Genomic DNA, 20189 nt, shown 5'->3' on the forward strand with positions numbered 1-20189 from the left:
TTGGCTTTGATCTGAGCAAAAACTGTCCTTTAGTTATTAATCAGAATGTGTGTGGCCTGTTTGGCCTCTTTGTGTAGCGTGCAGCTGTGATCTTTGTTATTCAGGCCTTGGCCTTAGCTGACTAGATGTATCTACAGTGTTCATAGCTCTGTCTCTTGGTGAACAGGGAGCTTAGAAAAGTAATTTCCCATCAAAGGTGAACTGATTCTTAAATCTTTTTCTTGCACTAAATGTGCTCTTTGAACTTTTGCACGGCTTTGGTGGCAGAGAAAAGAGGCTTTTATAGGTTCGTTATACAAAAGTAACTACTATTATCTGTTATTGGGTGGCACTTTAAGCAACTCTGAACATTGGTTAAATGAATTTTTGTTAATCTATGTAAAAGAATACTATACAACAACAAATGTAAAAAAAAATGAGGGAAAATGAATACATCTGTATCTGCTTGTACACGCATAGAGTATCTTTGGAAAGCTAAGAAAAACTTGTAATATTGGCTGTCCTTTGGGACAGGGTGGCTGGGGATAGGACTGGGAAGGAAATTTTTCACTTTTGAAGCTTTCACATTTTCTTTCTTGTGAATATATTACCTGTTTTAAAAATATAAATAAAATTAAAATAAAATAACCAAAAGCAAATGCCCCTGCATCAAGAAGTCCTCATGCCTGTCTTTTAGCTGGTCTTGGAATGCAGTCTTTTACCATGTGCATGATATTCTGAGTTCCACACACTCATCTTTCTTTAGTAAGAATCGTTTTCGCCTGGCCATTGGGTTTGGGATCCATGGTGTGGAGCAGGTGAGGTAGGAGGAGTTCAACGTCTGCCTAAATTGACCTGAAACTGTTTGAGATGGAGCCATGTGGAGCTGTCTTAGTCTGTTTGCCTTGTTCATAAGATGGGTCTTTTGACCCCTCTGGGCTGCTTAGAGGTGAGCTGCGGGTCTTGTGCTTTGACACCGTTAATGTAACATTGTTGTGAAGTCGGACCCTGCCTGGGCACAGGGGGTGGCCCTGTAGGGAGAAGGGGCTTAGGGACAGTGGATGAGGTGTTAGCTCCTGCACTAACACATCAGGAAAGCTAGCACCTTTTTTACATCTTCACTGGTGCATCTCTCTTTCGGCAAGAGAAAGGAGCCTCAGTGTTCTGTGGATATTGTACCTGTCTTCATTTTCACTCTGCCCGCCAGCTCCTGCGGGTTTTCCTTCCTGCTGTATCTGATCATCTCCCTGATTATTCCTTAAGGTGGAAAGTAGGAATCAGGTTGCATCTAGATAGGGATTCTCCCTAGGAATTATGGATGCCTCTGGCTTTCCCAGATACAGGGCTGGTTGAATGGCTGCGCAGACCTAGCACAGGACAGATGTAGGGATAGCAGCGAGACACTCCTCTCAGGAATGATGGGGGGGCCTGCCACTGTTCATCCCTGCACTGGGTTTGGAAGATCAGAATCCCCTTTGGTACTTTCCATTTCCTGGGGTCACTTCGTGTGTGTGTGTGCGTGTGTGTGTGTGCGTATGATGAACGTAACATTCTCCAAAACCAAAAGTATCATCATTCATAAACAGTTATACCTGAAACTACTTGCATGTATTTTGGTAGTGAGGTGAGAGGTAGAGGATGATAACAGCTAAAGCCTTTCTGCCAGTTGCTTCTGATTTCTAAGAGGTCATTGGTTGAGGTGAAAGCTATTTGGACTGTTTGGATGTATGGTTGGTGGGGAGGGGAGTGATAATAGTGACCTTAGCTGTGTCTAGAATTTGAGACTTTGGTGTTAACTCCAGATGAGATGTTTGAGGGTTGATGTATCTCCTTGATAGATACAGGTGTATTTAGTGGAGGGTAGCTGTAGGGGTGGTTACTGCACCACAGCACTGTGAAGTGGTGTTTCAGCCTGGCATTTAGGGGCAAATAGGAGTTTGCCTGATGGTTTTGGGCAGTGGTACTATAGGGCCTGAGAGTGGATCCATAAGTTGTCTGCTGTGATGGGATGGCTTCCTGGGAACAGTCAGGATGAACCAGTTGAGGGAAGAGTCTTGTGTACTATGGCAAGGGGCCTGGACTTCTGTATATATAAGCAGTGGGAGCTGCAGGAGTGTTTGTTTTTTTTAATTTTTATTGAAGTATAGTTGATTTACAATGTGGTGTTAGTTTCAGGTGTTAGTTTCAGGTGTACAGCAAAGTGAATCAGTTATACATGTACATATATCCTCTCTTTTTTTTTTTTAAGATTCTTTTCCCATATAGACCATTACAGACTATTGAGTAGAGTTCCCTGTGTTATACAGCAGGTTCTTATTAGTTATCTATTTTATATATAGTAGTGTGTATATGTCAGTTCCAGTCTTCCAGTTTATCCCTCCCCCGCCATATCCCCTGGTAACCATAAGTTTGTTTTCTACATCCGTGACTCTACTTCCGTTTTGTAAATAAGTTCATTTGTACCCTTTTTTTTAGATTCCACTTATAAGTGGTATCATATATTTGTCTTTCTGTGTCTGACTTACTTCACTCAGTATGACAGTCTCTAGGTTCACTCATGTTGCTGCAAATGGCATTATTTTGTTCTTTTTTATGGCTGAGTTTCAGGAGTGTTTTCAGCAGAGGCAAGATGTGATCATATTTGCTAGTTCAGGAGTGAACTAGTTTAGAAGAGGCCTTCTAGAAGGGGTCAAGGCTGGGCTGGGGCTCCTGGGCAGTAGGAACTGTGAGAGTTCAGGCATGCCAGGAAACTTCAGGAGGTGGTAGATTAATTTATCAGTGAATCCATCAGGGCCAGTTGGTCTTTTGGGGAGGACATTTTTTGGTGTCCTCTTCCTCTCTTGTTAGCTTGTTCAAGTAGCAGCTTTTTCTTGTGGCATTGCTTTTAGTGTATTCTGCTTTGGCCATCTGGTTCTCTTAATGTATAGGAAAATGGCTATGATTAATATTACTGAAACCTAAAAACGTCTTTGTGACTGATCTTTTGGATTAATTGAATCCGTTTGGTTAATTATTAAAAAAAGAACAATCACTGTTATCAATCTGTTGCTTTCTCTTTTTAAAAAAATATTTATTTGTTTATTTATTTATTTTGGGTGCGCCGGTTGTTAGTTGCGGCACATGGGATCTTCGATGTGGCATGCGGGCTTCTTAGTTGCGGCATGCATGCAGGATCTAGTTCCCCGACCAGGGATCGAACCCGGGCCCCCTGCATTGGGAGCGTGGAGTCTTACCCACTGGACCACTAGGGAAGTAAGTCCGTTTCATACGTATTTTTAAATTGAGATATAATTAACATACCATAAAATTCACTCCTTTAAAGTGTACAATTCCGTGGTTTTAATATAGTTACAAAGTTGTGCTACCATCACTGCAGTCTAATTCTGGGTTATTTTCATCATACCAGAGAAAAGCTCCATGCCCATTAATAGTCATTCCTGGATTTTCCCTCCTTCTAGCAGCTCCTGGAACCACTAATCTACTTTCTGTCTCCATGGATTTTCCTATTCTGGAGATTTCCTATCAATAGAATCATATAATGTGTTGCCCTTTGTGACTGGCTTCTTTCAGTTAGCATGCTTTCGAGGTTCGCCTACGCTGTAGCATGTTTCAGAGCTTCATTCCTTCTTGTGGCAGAATATCATTCTGTTGCATGGATATGTCACATTTTGCTTATCCATGCATCTGTTGATGGTCATTTGGATTGTTTCCACCTTTTGGCTGTTATGATTGATGCTGCTATAAACATTTGTGTACAAGTTTTTTTGTAGACATGTGTTTTCATTTCTCTTGACTGTATACCTAGGAGTAGAAATGCTCGGTCATATGGTAACACTGTTTAGTCATTTGAGGAACTGCCAGACTGTTTTCCATAGTGGCTGCCCCATTTCACATTCCCACTAGCAGTGTATGAGGGTTGATTTCTCCGTATCTTTGCCAACACTTGTTATTATCTGACTTTTTGATTATAGTCATCCTAGTGGGTGTGAAGTGGTATTTCATTGTGGTTTTCATTTCATTTCCCTGATGACTAATAATATCAAGCCTCTTTTCATGTGCTTATTGACCATTTGTCTATCTTCCTTGGAGAAATGTCTATTAATATCTTTTACTTTTTTTTTTTGGCCACGCTGCGTGGCTTGCCTATTTTTAAATTGGGTTATTTATCTTTTTATTATTGAGTTGTAAGAGTTCTTTATATGTTCAGGATACAAGTTTCTTGTCAGTTATATGATTTGCAAATCTTTTCCCTATTCTTTTTTTTTTAATTTTTAAATTAAAAAAATTTTTTTATACAGCAGGTTCTTATTAGTCATCAATTTAATACACATCAGTGTATACATGTCAATCCCAATCGCCCAATTCATCACACCACCATCCCCTATTCTTTAGGTTGACTTTCTTTTTTCATATCTTTTCTATTATGGTTTATTTTAGGCTATTGAATATAGTTCCCTGTGCCATACAGTAGGACCTTGTTGTTTATCTATTTTATATATAGTAGTTTGTATCTACTAATCCCAAAGTCCTAATTTATCCCTCCCCTTACCCCCCCATTTCCCCTTTGGTAACCGTAAGTTTGTTCTTTATGTCTGTGACTCTGTTTCTGTTTTGTAAATAAATTCATTTGTATCATTTTAGATTTCACATATACATGGTATCCATATGGTATTTGTCTTTTTCTGACTTCACTTAGTAAGATAATCTCTAGGTCCATCCATGTTGCTGCAAATGGCATTATTTCGTTGTTTTTTATGGCTGAGTAGTGTTCCATTTTGTGTGTGTGTGTGTGTGTGTGTGTGTGTGTGTGTGTGTGTGTGTATGTATATATTAGGTTGTCTTTTCTTTTATTCTTTTTTTTTTTTTTTTCGGCCACACTGAGGCATGTGGGATCTTAGTTCCCCGACCAGGGATCGAACCCGTGCCCCCTGCAGTGGAAGCACAGATTCTTAACCACTGGACTGCCAGGGAAGTCCCAGGTTGTCTTTTCTTGATATCTTTTGAAGCACAAAAGTTTTTAATTTTGATGAAGTCCAATTTCTTTCTTTCTTTCTTTTGTTGCTCATGCTTTTGGTATCATATCTAAGAATCCTTTGCCAAATCCAAGGTCGAGAATATTAACTATGTTTTCTTCTAAGACGTTCATAATTTCACTTTTTTTTTTTTTTTTTGGGCCACACCACATGGCATGTAGGATCTTAGTTCCCTGATCAGGAATCGAACCTGTTCCCCGTGCAGTGGAATTGGGGAGTCCTAACTACTGGACTGCCAGGGAATTCCCATTTTACTCTTCTGTTTAGGTTTTTGGTCCATTTTGAGTTAATTTTTTAAAAAAATATTTATTTATTTATTTATTTATTGGGCTGAGCCAGGCCTTAGTTGCAGCGCGCGAGATCTTCGTTGCCATGTGTGGGATCTTTGTTGTGGCATGCGGGATCTTTAGTTGTGGCATGCAAGCTTTCTCTAGTTGCAACAAGTGGGGGCTCCTCTTCGTTGTGGTGCGCAGGCTTCTCATCGCAGTGGCTTCTCTTGTTGCGGAGCACAGGCTCTAGGCGCGCGGGCTTCAGTAGTTGCAGCATGTGGGCTCAGTAGTTGTGGCTTGATTAGAACTTAAAGTAGCTGGGTGAAGTGGGTATGGAGGTAGTGGAGGCAGTTCTCACCTTCCTTGAGGAACCCAGCAGACTCTCTGTTGCCTATGAATGGTTGATTGTGCTTTGCCAGGCCCTGCAAGTGCAGTTAAGGGGCAGCCGAAGAGCCCTCCAGTCAAGAGCGCAGAACTTACTCCTCTGTCTCCACTCTGTCTTTGAGCAGATCATGCCTCCAGAAACCCCAGTGTTTTGCTTAAGGTCCAGTAGACAGTGAACCCGCTTGCCCCAAAATGAGGTTACTTTCCTGCAAAAACCAGATCCTCATGTGTTCCCTGTCTCTGTTGACAGTCACTGTCCACCTTGGCCCATAAGTGGGAGACCTCAGAGTAATTGTCATGTCCTCCCTTTCTCTCATCCCATGGTTCTGCTACTTCCCAAGCATCTCTTTAATTTGGCCCCCTTCTCTATCCCTACTCCATTGGACCTCCAGCCTCTACAGCTTCTCCATTGGGCTATTTCCATGGCCTCCTGATTAATCTCTTTACCTCAGGCCTCTGCTCTCCATTCCCTTTGTACACTCTGCCCCTTGCCTGCTTTGGACCTCTGACCCCTCTGCCTACGGGACACAGGTGCTGTGGGCCCTGCTCAGCCTTTTCTGCCACCTCTGCCCTCCACACACGCTGCACACCACTTTGTCTGTGTGGGACCCCAAACATCCTGCAGATATTTCCTGCTCTGCTCTCTGGCAGATGTCCTTCTTGCCCTGGAGGTGTCCTTCTTGTTTGTGACCCCTCGTGCAGTCTTGCCTGACCCCTTCAGCCCTGATCATGTCTCTGATGACACTTGCCACCCTGCCGCATGTGATTCTTCCACATTTACGCAACTGTATCCTTGCTGGGTTGTGAACTCCTTGGGGCTGGACCACATCTTTTTATAGCAGCTCTCCCAGAGCACAGATGCCCTTGGGCTATGGGACCAGGCCATTCCTGCATTTCCCTGTGCTTCGCCTCAGTGAAATAGCTTCAGTAAGCCAAGTGTGTTTTGGAACCAGTGCTGAGTCAGCTCCCCCTGGCCTGCAACCTGCCTTGGGCCAGAAGCCTTCATTTGGAGCTCAGCCTCCCTGCATTGCCCTGTTGTGGCACTGATTGGGCATGGGGGCTCTGCCACTGCCTTCATTCTGTAGGAGGAGTCACTGTCTCCCCTTTTCTGTATGTCGGGGCTCAGTGTTGTTGAACCAACTACTGGCTCACGTTTACTCGTGTGAGGAGCGACACCTAGGGCTGTGGTTGGCTTCTCAAACAGTGTAGCTCAGTGGCCAAGAACATGGACTCTGGAGCCCCACTGCATTTGCATCCTGGCAGCTGTGTTACCTAGAGCAAGTTACTTAACTGCTCTGGGTCTCAGTTTCCCCATGTGTAAAATGGATGCGATACTAGTACCTAACTCATATATGGGATGGGTATGGGGATTGAGTGCTTAAAGTGCTTAGAACAGTGCCTGATACAAAAGAGAGGTACACAAATTTTAGCTTATATTGTTATTGAGAAGTTTTTTTTTTTAAATAAATGTACGTATGTATGTATATATTTATTTTTGGCTGCGTTGGGTCTTCATTGCTGTGTGGGGGCTTTCTGTAGTTGTGACGAGTGGGGGCTATTTTTCGTTGCTGTGCGCGGGCTTCTCATTGTGGTGGCTTCTCTTATTGCAGAGCACGGGCTCTAGGCACACGGGCTTCAGTAATTGTGGCCTGTGGGCTCAGTAGTTGTGGCACGCGGGCTTAGTTGCTCCACGGCATGTGGGATCTTCCTGGACCAGGAATTGAACCCGTGTCCCCTGCATTGGCAGGCGAATTCTTAATCACTGTGCCACCAGAGAAGTCCCCAGAAAGGTTTTTTGTTTGTTTTTGTTTTTTTTCCCTACCTGAGGAAGAAAGTACCTATACATTTAAAGTTCTTTTATGGGTGTTTGTGTATCAGAGTGGAGTTAGGTGTAATCTAAACTACATTTTCTCTCCAATGCTGTGTTTTCTGTATTTGAGTAGACATGTTTAGTACATTAGCTGGAGGTGAATTATGGAGGACGAAGATGGAATAGCAACCAAGGTCAGGATGTTGATGTTTTGAGTGTTTTCTTATAGGTTTTCCTGTACTGGCTCAGCAAGCTCATCTTTGCCTTTACGGCTGTCAGGAGTAGAGGGTAGCCACGCCGGGGGTCTCACTTGGCTCTGGGAGCAGGTGGTAACAGGGAGTGCTTCTCCTATGAGGCCATGTGCTCAGTTTTTCCTGGGAACATATGGGCATGTCGTAGCTTGCATGGTCAGAGGTTTCTGTTGGAAGATGTGGAAGTTTTGATGTTTACTTTTTATAAAGTGTTTTTGGCCTCCTTAAGTATGAACCAAGGAACAGGTGTGGCCCAAAATAAGAATGTCAGAACCCTTGGCTAAATGGCTTTGCAGCCAGGAAGGATGATCTGCAGGCAGGTGAGTGTACCTGCAGCCCCACCCTTCGGTTGTTGAGCTGGCAGCAAACCGCATGGGCTGGGATCCCTGGATTGGAGAAGCAGGAAGAAAGTCGGGGTGTGGATATAGGGGGATTTGGGCTTCTCCCAAGCTCAGGTGCTTTGAAGGGGGCAAAGACAGAACAGATCTTCCTTCTGTGTCTTGTACGTCAGACAGAGCCAGGGAGACTCAGGCTGTGTTGATAGGCTGCCTCATCCGCATCAGAGCTGGACAGCTGATAGTTTCCTCCTTGCCACTTCCTTGGAGGAGGCGGCTGTTCTCTTGGGGTAGCATCTATTACCTTAATTACTACAACCCCTCAAAGGAGAACCCAGGCCCATTGAGGCATCCTTTCCTTGAACTGTTGGAAAAGAAGCAGCTGGAAGAACCACAGCTGGGGATTGGGGATGGGATGCGTATCTTCTGAAGCAAATGGCACCTGGCAGCTGGACCTCAGTGGGGGTGAGAGGGGGAGGGTGTAGTGGTAGGGCAAGGAGGGGTGGCAGGGCGACTGCTTTCGTTCCACATGACGGGTCATGATCAAGTGAGCATCTTTTCCTCTCCCTGGAGCTGACCCTATTAAGACTGTTACCTTACTAACAGAGTGGGCTATTAGGAGCACACCCATGGGAGTGTTTGTGTCCTAATCCCTGTGGCTGGGGCCTGCTTCTACTGGGTGGGACACATTCTGCAAACAGCTGATATTTCATATCTGCGTGTGCCATGGGAAAGGAACAGCAGATAGCAGAGATCAGGGCAGAACACTGAGGGTCCATGCCAGGTTCATGAGGGCAGAGGCTAGCTCCTGTCGGTGTGGCAATAAATAACTGAGCGTTGGATATCCTTCCTCTCTGTCCTCCTAAGGATATGCAGAATAAGGTGTCTGCTCAGAGCAAATACCAATAGTAGGTGGCTTTGTGCAGCAGATGTCTTAGAGATTACTGACACGTAAGTGGGTTTCCAGTAGTCTGGAAGTGCCGTTTGTCTGTACCCACCAAATGGGGACGGCTTCTGTCCCACTCCATGTGGGCTGAGACCCTTGTTCCCCACAGCTGATGAGCCCCCTTCGTATTCATCATTGACCACCACCTCTCTTTGGAGCATCTTTCACCCTAGGATCTACGTTGCTTCACAGGGGTCTGCCGTGGGGCTGCTCAGTCCCTCCGTGAGGGAAGTCGTGCTTCTCTCCAGCTGAGTGGGTTGAATGATCAGGGCGCCACTGGGCGTCTGGCTTACCTCCTAATCCTGGCAGTGCGCCTGGGAATAGGCCTCAGCAACCCTGGCTTGGTTGTAGGCGCTGTACAAGCCTCCCAAGTGAGTACTGCCTGAGGCTGGTGAAGGCAGGAAGCTGACTCGTGATGGTCCTGAGTTCACGCCTATAAGGTACCTTGAGGCAGCCCTCCCTGGAAAAGGGGGGCAGCCAGGAGATTCCCTGAAGCCACTGGAACAGCTGCCCAGGACCAGGGCTGTGGGAAGATAGGTTGGGGTTTATGCACTTGGTGCTGCCCAACCCCTTGTTGCCTTTCTCATTCTGTTCTTTCTCTGAAATGTCCTTGGGAAATGACCGGGTGGGAGTGGAGGGATAGAAACCCAGAGGCCTTGTAGCCCTGGCAGCAGGTTCTGCTGGGCAGTCCAGGCAGAGGGTGGTTTGGTAGTTGGGCCCAAGGGCCAGGTAGCTGGTCAAAACTCCTGGTGGTTCACATGGGGGTTAATGGTTTGTGCCACAGGACCCTCCCCAGTCCCTACTGTGGAGCTTGTTTCATGTAAGAGGCCCTCTGTTTTCCTGCTGCTCCTCTCTGGGCCAGCAGTGCCCTTGGCCCTGTGGCCAGTTAAGCCCGTGGTCCTTTTCCATGGGCCTTTCTTACCTCACCCACAGGGAGAGCTGTATTACCACAGTGTATCAGGGCTCCTTGGCAGCCTTTTGAAATGAGGCAGCTAAGATAACAAATAAGTTATTATCCCTGGGCCTGGGATTTCTTGTCTACAGTATCCTGTTTTCTTCTTCCAGATACCAGCTCCTACCTCTCTGTAGCACAGAGGTAAAATTTTTGGATTTAAGACTATGTTTTTCAGGGCAAGTTAAGTCCTTTGAGATAAGAGGTTTCATCGACAGCAGAAGAGCCAGTTCTGAAACCTGAGTTTGTCAGTCTCTGAAAACAGAGATTATCAAGTGTCGTCTGGTGTGGCTGGAGGCTGGGGCCACATGAGGGTGGAGCTGAGTGGGGACCAGTTACTGCTCAACCTCTTGTTGCCTCCTTGAGGGAGTCTGTATCTAGGGGTCCTGGAAATACTGGACTACCACGCTGGGCCTTCTTTTGGGAAGGGTTTTATGCATGCCCATTTCTCAGGATCTGGCAGTATGTGCAGAAAGTCACAGGCTCCTACATTACCAGGGGTCATCTGTCCACTAACTTTCCCCAGAAGTTCGAAAGGACCTTAGTGGAAATAAGGACAAGCCAAACCCAATCCCAGAGGAGAGATACCAAGGCCTGGGAGCTGAGGTTGTACCTCAGTTTAGTGGGACAGTTCACCTCTTCCCTTAGCCTGATTGAGCATGGATGACAGACCCAGCCTGTTCTCTGGGAGCCTGAGGCGTTGGCAGGTAGCCCTGCCAAATGTGCCAGATGCCACTTGAGCCATGTCTTAGCCAGACCCAGCAAGACCCACCCTGGATGTCCCTGGGCCTCTCCTGGCAATCAGGTATCTATTTCTGTCAGGGTTGGGGAGGAGTATGACCTGTAGAAGGCCCCTTTATATGCAGGTGCTGGCTGTACAGTCCCTTACCCTGCCCATGGCTTCAGGCTGACATCTATCTCAGTGTAGGGCCTGGGTGCCCCTATGAGGGCAGGCTCTACCTGGTGTCACAGCTATCTGCAGAGATAGCCTTTTTCTCCTGCCCTCTTTGCCTTGGCTTTCATGTTGAACTACCATAAAGAGAAGACCCTCCAGTGCACCCCTGGCCCCTTTGGCCTGGAGCTGCCAGAAGCATCACCTTAGGCTTGTGTTGGTCCTGTTCCTTGGTCCCAAGGTTCCTAGAACTTGGGGTAACAGTCTTGTGAGTACTATGACGGGACTTCCTGATGCCACCACACGGAGTTTGCTGAGTGAGAGAATCTCTTTTGCTTTCCCATTATCCATTGTCGAGCTGCTCCAGGCGGTGGATCCTATCAGATTTTTTAAGACATTTGAGGTTATGGGGAAAACATTTGTCTGATGGATTTCCAGGGAGTGGTGACTCTGAGTGAGTGACCATCCTTGAGAAGCAGCCCTGCCATGAGGTCTCCTATGACATATGTGCTCTCTCCACAGCGACCCCAGGTTTAGGAAGCACCCTGGCTAAGCCAGCCCAGCGCCTTCCCTCCATAGCCAGCCCCATGAATGACATGGCTTTTGAACTCTGCCGACTGCTCCGAGGGCCAGGTGACCTCCCCAGGAAACTGGGGACAAGTAAGAGTGGAACAGGTCTAGGGCTGCCATTGGCGGGCTGTTAGTTAGGAAAGCCAGCTCCACCCAGCTCGCTCCCTCAGGAAAGAAAGGAGCAGGAAGTCTGAAGTGCCCGGCTTGACCATGGAGCTGGTGTTAGAGACAGAGAGGGCAGGGAAACTTGCCAGGGAGTGCCTCCTGTAGGCTGGTGTTCCATGTCCATTCTCGTTTAATCTTCCCACCAACCCTGAAAGAGTTCAGCCAAGGGAACTCAGAGGGCTAAGAAGTGACAGAATTGGGATTCAAACCCAAGTCTTTCTGATCCCAAAGTCCAGTGATGATCAGGATCCATTTCTTGGGGAGAGATGGCTGATTAGTGGCATGGGGACCAGTGCTTAGGCTAGTTTGTGAGGCCTGAGCTGGACCCTGTGTGCTGGTCATTTGCAGGCCAGGACTAGAACCTAGTGGACAGGCACAGCACCAGCCCCCTTCCAGGTTTCTGTGCTAATGTGCTGATGATGTGGAAATCTTTCTGCTCAGAAGTAGGAGTCCTCTTCATTCCTAGTTCCGCTGGGACTGAGGCCCTTGACGTGTCCTGCCAGGTGGGAGTGGCATGGGGCAGCTCTTGGAGCAATCATGCTGGAGTCCCTGGCACCCCTATAGGGAGCCTCCCACCTTGAGGACACTGTAACCAGGGATGGCATCTGGGAGTGCCAAGATGGTGAGCCATTTCCTCAGCCACCCCCATACTTCTGTGATTGGGAGTTTCCCTCTGAGCGATGATGGAGGGGGAAGTGGGTGGTGCCAGACCATCTGAATGGGGCACTTGGGGCCTCCTGCCTCCTGGCCTGAAGCCTCCTGGCGTGGCTTCTCCTTGCGCCACTGGCATCTGATAGGTGTCTGACGTGGCAGGGATAGGCTTTTCTATGTGGGCACCAGGCTGGCTATCCATCCATTCTCTCTGGGAGTGACAGGGCTTATTCTCTTTGGAGAGGGAAGAATGGTTAGTTGGGTGGCACTCTCTGTCACAGTGTTGTCCCTATCGTGCAGCACCAGCCATCCTTTGACCCAGAGCCAGCTGGACCTGTCTCCCTACAGGGCCTGATAGCTGTGCAGGGCAGCTGAGCCCCCTCGTTTTCTTCTGGCCCTCACATCCCACTGTCCTCTGAGACAGCTGGCTCTGGCCCTGTGGTGAGGGTGATAACTCTAATTCCTGGGCACATCACCCCAGCTTCACACCAGGCCCATCCAGGGATGGGTGACCGCTTATCCTGCCAGGGCTCACGCTTAGGAAGTTGTTGACTTTGACTCCAGGGCAGGAATAGGGGGTTGGAGGAGGTCCTGTCCTGAAGCTGAGGGTGGTAGGGCTGGAGGGGAGACTTACCCAGGCAGAGGTATGGGAAAGACCATAGTTGCTAGACTCTCTTAATGAGAAGGAGGACTAAGAACCATGGATTCTTCTAGAGCTGGCAGGGATATTTGCATCACCTGCCCTGTTTCATAGATGAGGAAACTGAGACCAGAGAAGTTAAATGACTTTCCCAGGGATAGAGCCAGGTCTGCAGCCTCTTTCAAAGGCCCGGAAGTGGCTTCGCTATTAGTCTGTATAAAAGGGGGCATGATGCAGGCAGATTGCTCTAACTGCTTTGCTTTGCTTGAAAAGAAAAATCACGATAACAAAACTCACAGTCAAGCCCAGGATTGCCCATGGGTGGTGTGTCAGCATGGTCTGACCCCAGTGTCTTGTACTTCAGGCTTCCTGCCAGCCCTTGACCCATTTCCCTTTTCATTTCAACATACATTTCTTGAGCACCTACTGTGGGCCACGTGTTATGCAAGGTAAAGAAAAAGATGCTTGGATGTGGCCCCTTTAGTCAGAGAACTTTGGTTGCTTCAGGGTAGAGAATCCCGTCTCTAACCAACTTGGTCAGCCAGACCTCAGGGCAAGCAGAGGAAGGAAGTCTTAGGGACTCAAATGCTGTCTGGGACTTTTCTTTCTGTCTTTGTCCCTGTCTTTTGTCTCTGCTTTCTGTTTGTTAGCTTTAGTCTGTCAGACTGGCTTTCTACATGAAGTTAGAACAATGGCAGCACAGAGCTTTGAGACCCGCTCTCCTCCCAGCTCCCTTGTACAAAAATTCCGGGAAGATCTCTTACTGGTCCAGCTTGGGTCAGGGAGGAGGCTAACTAGGATTAGCATTCCCCACCGAAGCCACAGGGTTGGCACAGGGAAGGAGCTACTTCTTAAGAAAAGAAGTGCTATCCCCCAGTGGCAGACAAATCCTGGCACTCCTTGTTCCCCTTTCCTGCTGTTTGTTCTTGCAGCCCTGGGGGACTTGTGCCCAGTCCCTTCTCAAAAGTTGGTGGAACCCAGCCAGTTACCTACAGGGAGTAGTATTGGTCAGGTGACCAAGCCTAGGGTCCAGAAACCTTGTAGGGGTTACCTGAAGTTTGTTCTGATGGAACCCAGTCTTCAGGAGCTCATGCTGTTCTACCTTTAAAGCATCTTCCTCTTCCCTACAATTGGTTGGGGCCACCCCAGGAAGGAGGAGGTTTTGTCTTCACCCTCATGGGTACCTGCTTGGAGCTTACTTGAATGTTCCTCAGAAGATAGGAGACCCAGCGACTTCCCTGGCGGTCCAGTGGTTAAGACTCTGTGCTTCCACTGCAGGGGATGCGGGTTTGATTCGTGGTCGGGAAACTAAATTCCCACAAGCTGCGTGGCCTGGCCAAAAAAAAAAAAAAAAAAAAGATAGAGACCCAAACTTCTGAGAGAGTAATCTGCAGGACCACAGGCCTTTGTGGAGCCTTTCAGTGCCTCAGCTTCCTCAGCCCTCAGATGGGGATTACCATACTTACTGATTGGTTTGGAGTCTTGGAGTGTTTCTTACAAGTAGACACCTAGGGTCCTTTGACAATGATGTCTAATTGCTCCCCTTTCATTTTGTAGAGAAGGGAACCAAGGTCTGAGGAGGTGAGTGACTCCCCAGGACCTACCATCTTGGAGGGACAGTGCTATGTCCAGGACCAGACTGCAGGGGCCCTTCAGGCCACACTGGCTACCCTGGCACACAGGACTACAGTGTTTCTTTCTAACAGAGGCCAAACCCCCCTCCTTAGCCTGAGACTGACAACAAAAAACAGACTCACTGCAGAATGTGCAACAGCAGTTAGGCCTTGGCCTTGTAGTTTTTCTTCTGTCTGCCCGATTCCTCAAGAATGGCCGTGGTAGTACTAGCTTCTGTCTGCTATACAGCTTCTCAAGCCCTGGGGAGAAGGTTCATTAAGGGCGGGGTAACTGAATCCATTTAGAGTAACTTTGTGCCCTTTAACATGTCCTCATCTATTTTGGGCTTCTGGTGCCTTTCTCTTGTGTTTGTTCTGCCCTTTCTAGTCCTTGACTAGCCTGAATTTTTCTCTCAGAGGAAAAACAGAAAGCCATTGTATGAGGACAACATTTAAGAAAATCCTCCAGTGACTTCATTTTAAGTTTTCTGTCCACACCACTGTTTGTTTAGTGGGTGTTCCCATGGCAGCCCTGCCACATCTGGGATGAGCCACAGTCATCTCACCTGCCTCGTATTGCCACCCAACTGCTTAGATGTCTAATAAGACCTCTCAAACTTAACGTGTCCTAAAGATCTCTTCCTTCTGCCCATCTTCCCTGTCTCTTAGTAAGCGGTACCACCATCCACCCATTTGCCTGGACGAAAACCTGGGAGTCATCCTTACGTCCCCTCATACTATCAGCGCCCACGTCCAGCAAACCCTGTCACCTCTGCTCCCAGTCTTTCCTAAGTCTCACTCAGCTCCAGCCCCACTGGCTCTGTTTCTCAGACATGCTGAGCTCATTCCCTTTACCCCAAAAGTTCTTCCTTCTGATTCTCTCATCAAGCAGACCTCTGCTCAGGGGTCAGCCCTCAGCGAGGACTAACTTGACTACTCCATCTTGGTCAGTCCTCATCCCCAGTCCCACTTCCAGCCTATCATCTGGCTTTGTTTTCTTCAGAGCACATTTCCTCTACCAGGTGTTTTCTTATTGATTTACTTATATATTAATGTCTTCTCTGCTCCTTTCACACCACCCACCACCCTCACTTTATTAACTAATTGATGACAGTTGGATGATGCATGTTCTTTCCAGAGGATGGGAAAGTAGCACAGAGGTCTTTTTTTTTTTAATTCATTTTATTTACTTATTTTTGTCTGCACTGGGTCTTCGTTGCTGTGGGCGGGCTTCTCACTGTGGAAGAGCACAGGCTCAGCTGCTCCACGGCATGTGGGATCTTCCCGGGCCAGGGCTCGAACCCATGTCCGCTGCATTGGCAGGCGGATTCTTAACCACTGTGCCACCAGGGAAGCCCAACACAGAGGTCTCAAACCAAGCTGCTGCTGCTGCTGCAGCCACTGTTACTAAATGAGCTGTATAATAACATTCTGTTTTTAACCCAAGCTGCCTTTCAAACACATACATATACACCTTATACACACACACAGGCTCTTAATTGTGTTTGGAAAAAATATTGGCTATGAAATGATAGCTTCGATTGAAGATACATTACAGCTCTGTGATTTTCTTTGAAAAGCTTTTAACTTCATAGCACTTGGACGAGCAAGAGACAAGTAGCTGAGGTGTTGCGTCTCTGCACTGATCATTCCAGATGCTCAGAAACTTCTTCTATAGCCATAGTGGACTGTATTAGTTTCCTATTGCTGCTGTAACAATAGTAGTGACTTAAAATAATCATTTTACAGTTCTGGAGGACAGAAGTCCTAAAATCAAGGTGTCAGCAGGGTAGCAGTCTTTCTGGAGGCTCTTGGGGAGAATCCATTTCCTTGCCCTTTTTAGGTTCTAGAGTCCACCTACATTCCTTGATTTATGGCCCCCATCGTCCATCTTCAAAGCCAGCAGTGTAATAGCATCTTTCATTCTTTCTCTGCTTCCACTGTCACATCACCTTTTCTGACTTGACTCTTCTGCCTCTCTCTTACAAGTACCCCTGTAATTGCATTATCCTACCCTCCCTGCCCCCAGATAATCCAGGATAATCTCCCCATTTCAAAAGCCTTGACTTAGTCACTTCTGCAAAATCTTTATTACCATGCAAGTTAGCATATTTCACGGGTTCTAGAGATTAGGACCTTGGACATCTTTCGGAGGCCTTATTCAGTGTGTCACAGGGACTATGAATTTTCTTCCTCTGGGCAAATCTATATAATTGACAAATCATTTGGAAATTGAAGAAAAACAAAACAAAACAGGAAAATGTATCTATTTTTCAGCCAAACTGAGGTGATGGTGAATCCTGAATTGACTCTAAATAAATATTTTGTTTTTTTATTGAGTTCTTTAGTTTTTAAAAATTTAAAATCCATATTTATAGCTTGAGTAGCTTGAGTTAAAAATCCAAAAATTCTATGGTAGGTTTGTCAAAATAATTATGTAGTTTATTTTTGAAGAAAAGTATTCAAAAATACTTTAATTTTTATTTTAGGTCTTTGAAAATGTAAGCATCTGTTGTTTTGGTGATCATTATTGAGCAGCTCCCTTACACTGAGACAAAAATAGCTCCCAGACATCCTTGAGTCACTGACCAAGTTGGAAACAGTTCTTCCGGATGATTTCTCTAGCTTTAATAAATCAAATGGCCACATTTGTATTAGTTTTTTAAGAGTTACCTACTGCTTCAAAAAAAAAAAAAAGTACCTACTGCTTCAGTTGGAGAAAGCTAAAAGAAAACCTTCCAGTGTGTGTCTTCTACCTTCTAGACAGTAAAATCTGCATAAAAGATCTGTCACACAGGATCATCCTTGTGTGAGAAAGAAGTGGGCTGGAACTAGTCACTACACACAAACACACATACGTGTATATGCACACACCTGTGTCACCTCTCCTGATGGTGGGGGTCGGGGGAAGGGTTAGGAAATGGTGAGTGAGACAGGGACAGTCCCAGAAACAGTGACTGGTGATTGGAGAGGCTCAGCAGGAACCGGAATTGATCAAGGATGTGAGCAGTATGCTAGGGGAGGACCAAAGAATGTTACGGAAATCTTCAAGAGGCAAGCATTGGCAAACCCTGACGCACTGGCCAAAGGGAGGAGCCAGTGAGCATCTGTCAGCAGCGGTGGGCATAGTTCTGAGACGAACCATAGGAACAGCAAGCAGTCTGTCTACAAGGACTCTTTGGGGACGGCTAGAATGGGCAGTGGCTTTGTTGGACAGTCTTCCCCCACAGCCACATGGCCTCAGGAGGTGGTAAGCAGTGGACTTGGCTTTAGGGAAGGCTGTGCTGGTCAAGCAGCATAGAGAGAGCCCCACCACCATCCCTGGCATCCCAGGCCACTGGAGCAGAAGTTTGGGTTTCTAGCAGCTGCAGGGCACTGTAGCAGAATAGCCCATCTTGGGAGACTCCATGCTGAGAACTCAGGCCTCTGGCCTGAAGTCTGGTGCTCCTGGCTTTCTCTGAATTACACATATGTTCTTTGTATGTGGGAAGTGGGGCTTCTTGCTTAGGAACCCTTTCCCAGTGGGCACTGTAATCTTCATAAAAGCTACCAGAACTAATTGGTGAATTTGACAAGGATGCAGGATACCAGATGAATATATAAAAAATCAAATACATGTGTATTTAATAGCTTTATTGAGATAAAATTTACATACCATAAAATCTACTCTTTTAAAGTGTACAGTTCAGTGGTTTTTAACATGTTTACAGAGTTATGCAACCATTATCATAATCTAATTTTATTTTATTATTATTATTTTTGAAGAGAACCTATTCTTTGACCCTCAAGGATGCCCCACTTTCTGTACTCTTTTTTTAAAAGATAAATTTTATTTATTTATTTATTTATTTAGGCTGCTTTTGTTCTCCGTTGCTGTGTGCGGCCTTCCCCAGTTGCAGCAAGTGGGGGCCACTCCTCATTGTGGTGCGCGGGCTTCTCACTGCGGTGGCTTCTCTTGTTGCAGAGCACAGGCTCCAGGTGCACGGGCTTCAGCAGTGGTGGCACTCAGGCTCAGTGGTTGTGGCTCACGGGCTCTAGAGCGCAGTCTCAGTAGTTGTGGCGCACAGGCCTAGTTGCTCTGCAGCACATGGGATCCTCCTGGGCCAGGGCTCGAACCTGTACCCCCTGCATCGGCAGGCAGATTCTCAACCACTGTGCCACCAGGGAAGGCCCATAATCTAATTTTAGAACATTTTTATCACTCCAGAAAGAAACCTTGAACCCATCCTCCCACCCCCAAAATCAATTATATTTTGATATAATACCAAGAAACAATTAGAAAATAAAATTTTAAATAATATAATAAGGGCTTCCCTGGTGGTGCAGTGGTTGAGAATCCATCTGCCAATGCAAGGGACGTGGGTTCGAGTCCTGGTCTGGGAAGATCCCACATGCCACGGAGTAACTAAGCCTGTGAGCCACAACTACTGAATCCACATGCCGCAACTGCTGAAGCCTGCACTCCTAGAGCCCGTGCTCTGCAGCAAGAGAAGCCACTGCAATGAGAAGCCCGTACACTGCAACAAAGAGTAGCCCCGCTCTCCACAACTAGCTGCACGCAGCAACGAAGACCCAACACAGCCAAAAATAAATAAATAAAATAATTTTTTTAATTCAATGTTATTATTAAAATATATATATATATAATAACATTGAAAGTGAAATACTTAGAAATAAATTTGTTAAAAATCTGTTGAGAGAAATTAAAGACCACCTAAATAAATGGAGAGGTATACCATGTTCATGGATTTGAATAATCAATATTATTAAGCTATCTATTCTCTCCAAATTGATCTGTAGATTCAACAAAATCCCAATCAAAATCCCAGCAGGAGGGCTTCCCTGGTGGCGCAGTGGTTGAGAGTCTGCCTGCCGATGCAGGGGACACGGGTTCGAGCCCCAGTCCGGGAAGATCCCACATGCTGTGGAGCGGCTGGGCCCGTGAGCCATGGCCGCTGAGCCTGCACGTCCGGAGCCTGTGCTCCGCAATGGGAGAGGCCACAGCAGTGAGAGGTCTGCGTACTGCAAAAAAAAAAAAAAAAAAATCCCAGCAGGAAATCAACTCTACACCAATTAAAAAAAAAAAAATAGTAAGGAAAAAAAAATCCCAGCAGGCCTTTGAGAGATACTGTTAAGAAAATGAAAAAGACAAGCCACAGACTGGGAGAAAATATTTGCCAAACACATTTTGTATCCAAAATATATAACCTTATAGCTCAGTAAGATATACAACCCAATTTTTTAAAAAAATGGGTTAAAAATTTGAATAGACAATTCAATAATTTTCTAATAAACTGATGGTAAATAAGTATATGAAAAGATGCTCAGCATCCTTGGACACTGGGGAAATGCAAATTAAAGCCCCTACATACCTACTAAAATGTCTAAGAGAAGAAGAAAAAACCAAAACAACTGACAGTAACAAGTGCTAGTGAGATTGTGAACTCATACATTGCTGGTGGGAATGCAAAACAGTACAGCTACTTTGGAAAACAGTTTGGCAGTTTGTTATCAAGTAAAAGATATACTTATCTTGTGACGTGGCAGTACCACTTCTTAGTATTTACTTAAGAGAAATGAAAACATATGTCTGCACAAAGACCTATCTACAAATATTTATTGGCTTTATTCATAATAGCGATAAAGGGCTTCCCTGGTGGCGCAGTGGTTGAGAGTCCGCCTGCCGATGCAGGGGACAC

General features: G+C 46.2%; 1 protein-coding gene across 2 annotated transcripts in view; it reads left to right on the plus strand.

The window, feature by feature from the left end:
* Positions 1-20189, plus strand: part of RANBP10 (RAN binding protein 10) — a 67015-nt gene that overhangs the window by 25870 nt on the left and 20956 nt on the right. The window lies entirely within an intron of this gene.

This window comes from Mesoplodon mirus (genome assembly GCF_964341445.2).
Source record: "Mesoplodon mirus genome assembly, chromosome: 19".
Lineage (NCBI taxonomy): Eukaryota > Metazoa > Chordata > Mammalia > Artiodactyla > Ziphiidae > Mesoplodon > Mesoplodon mirus.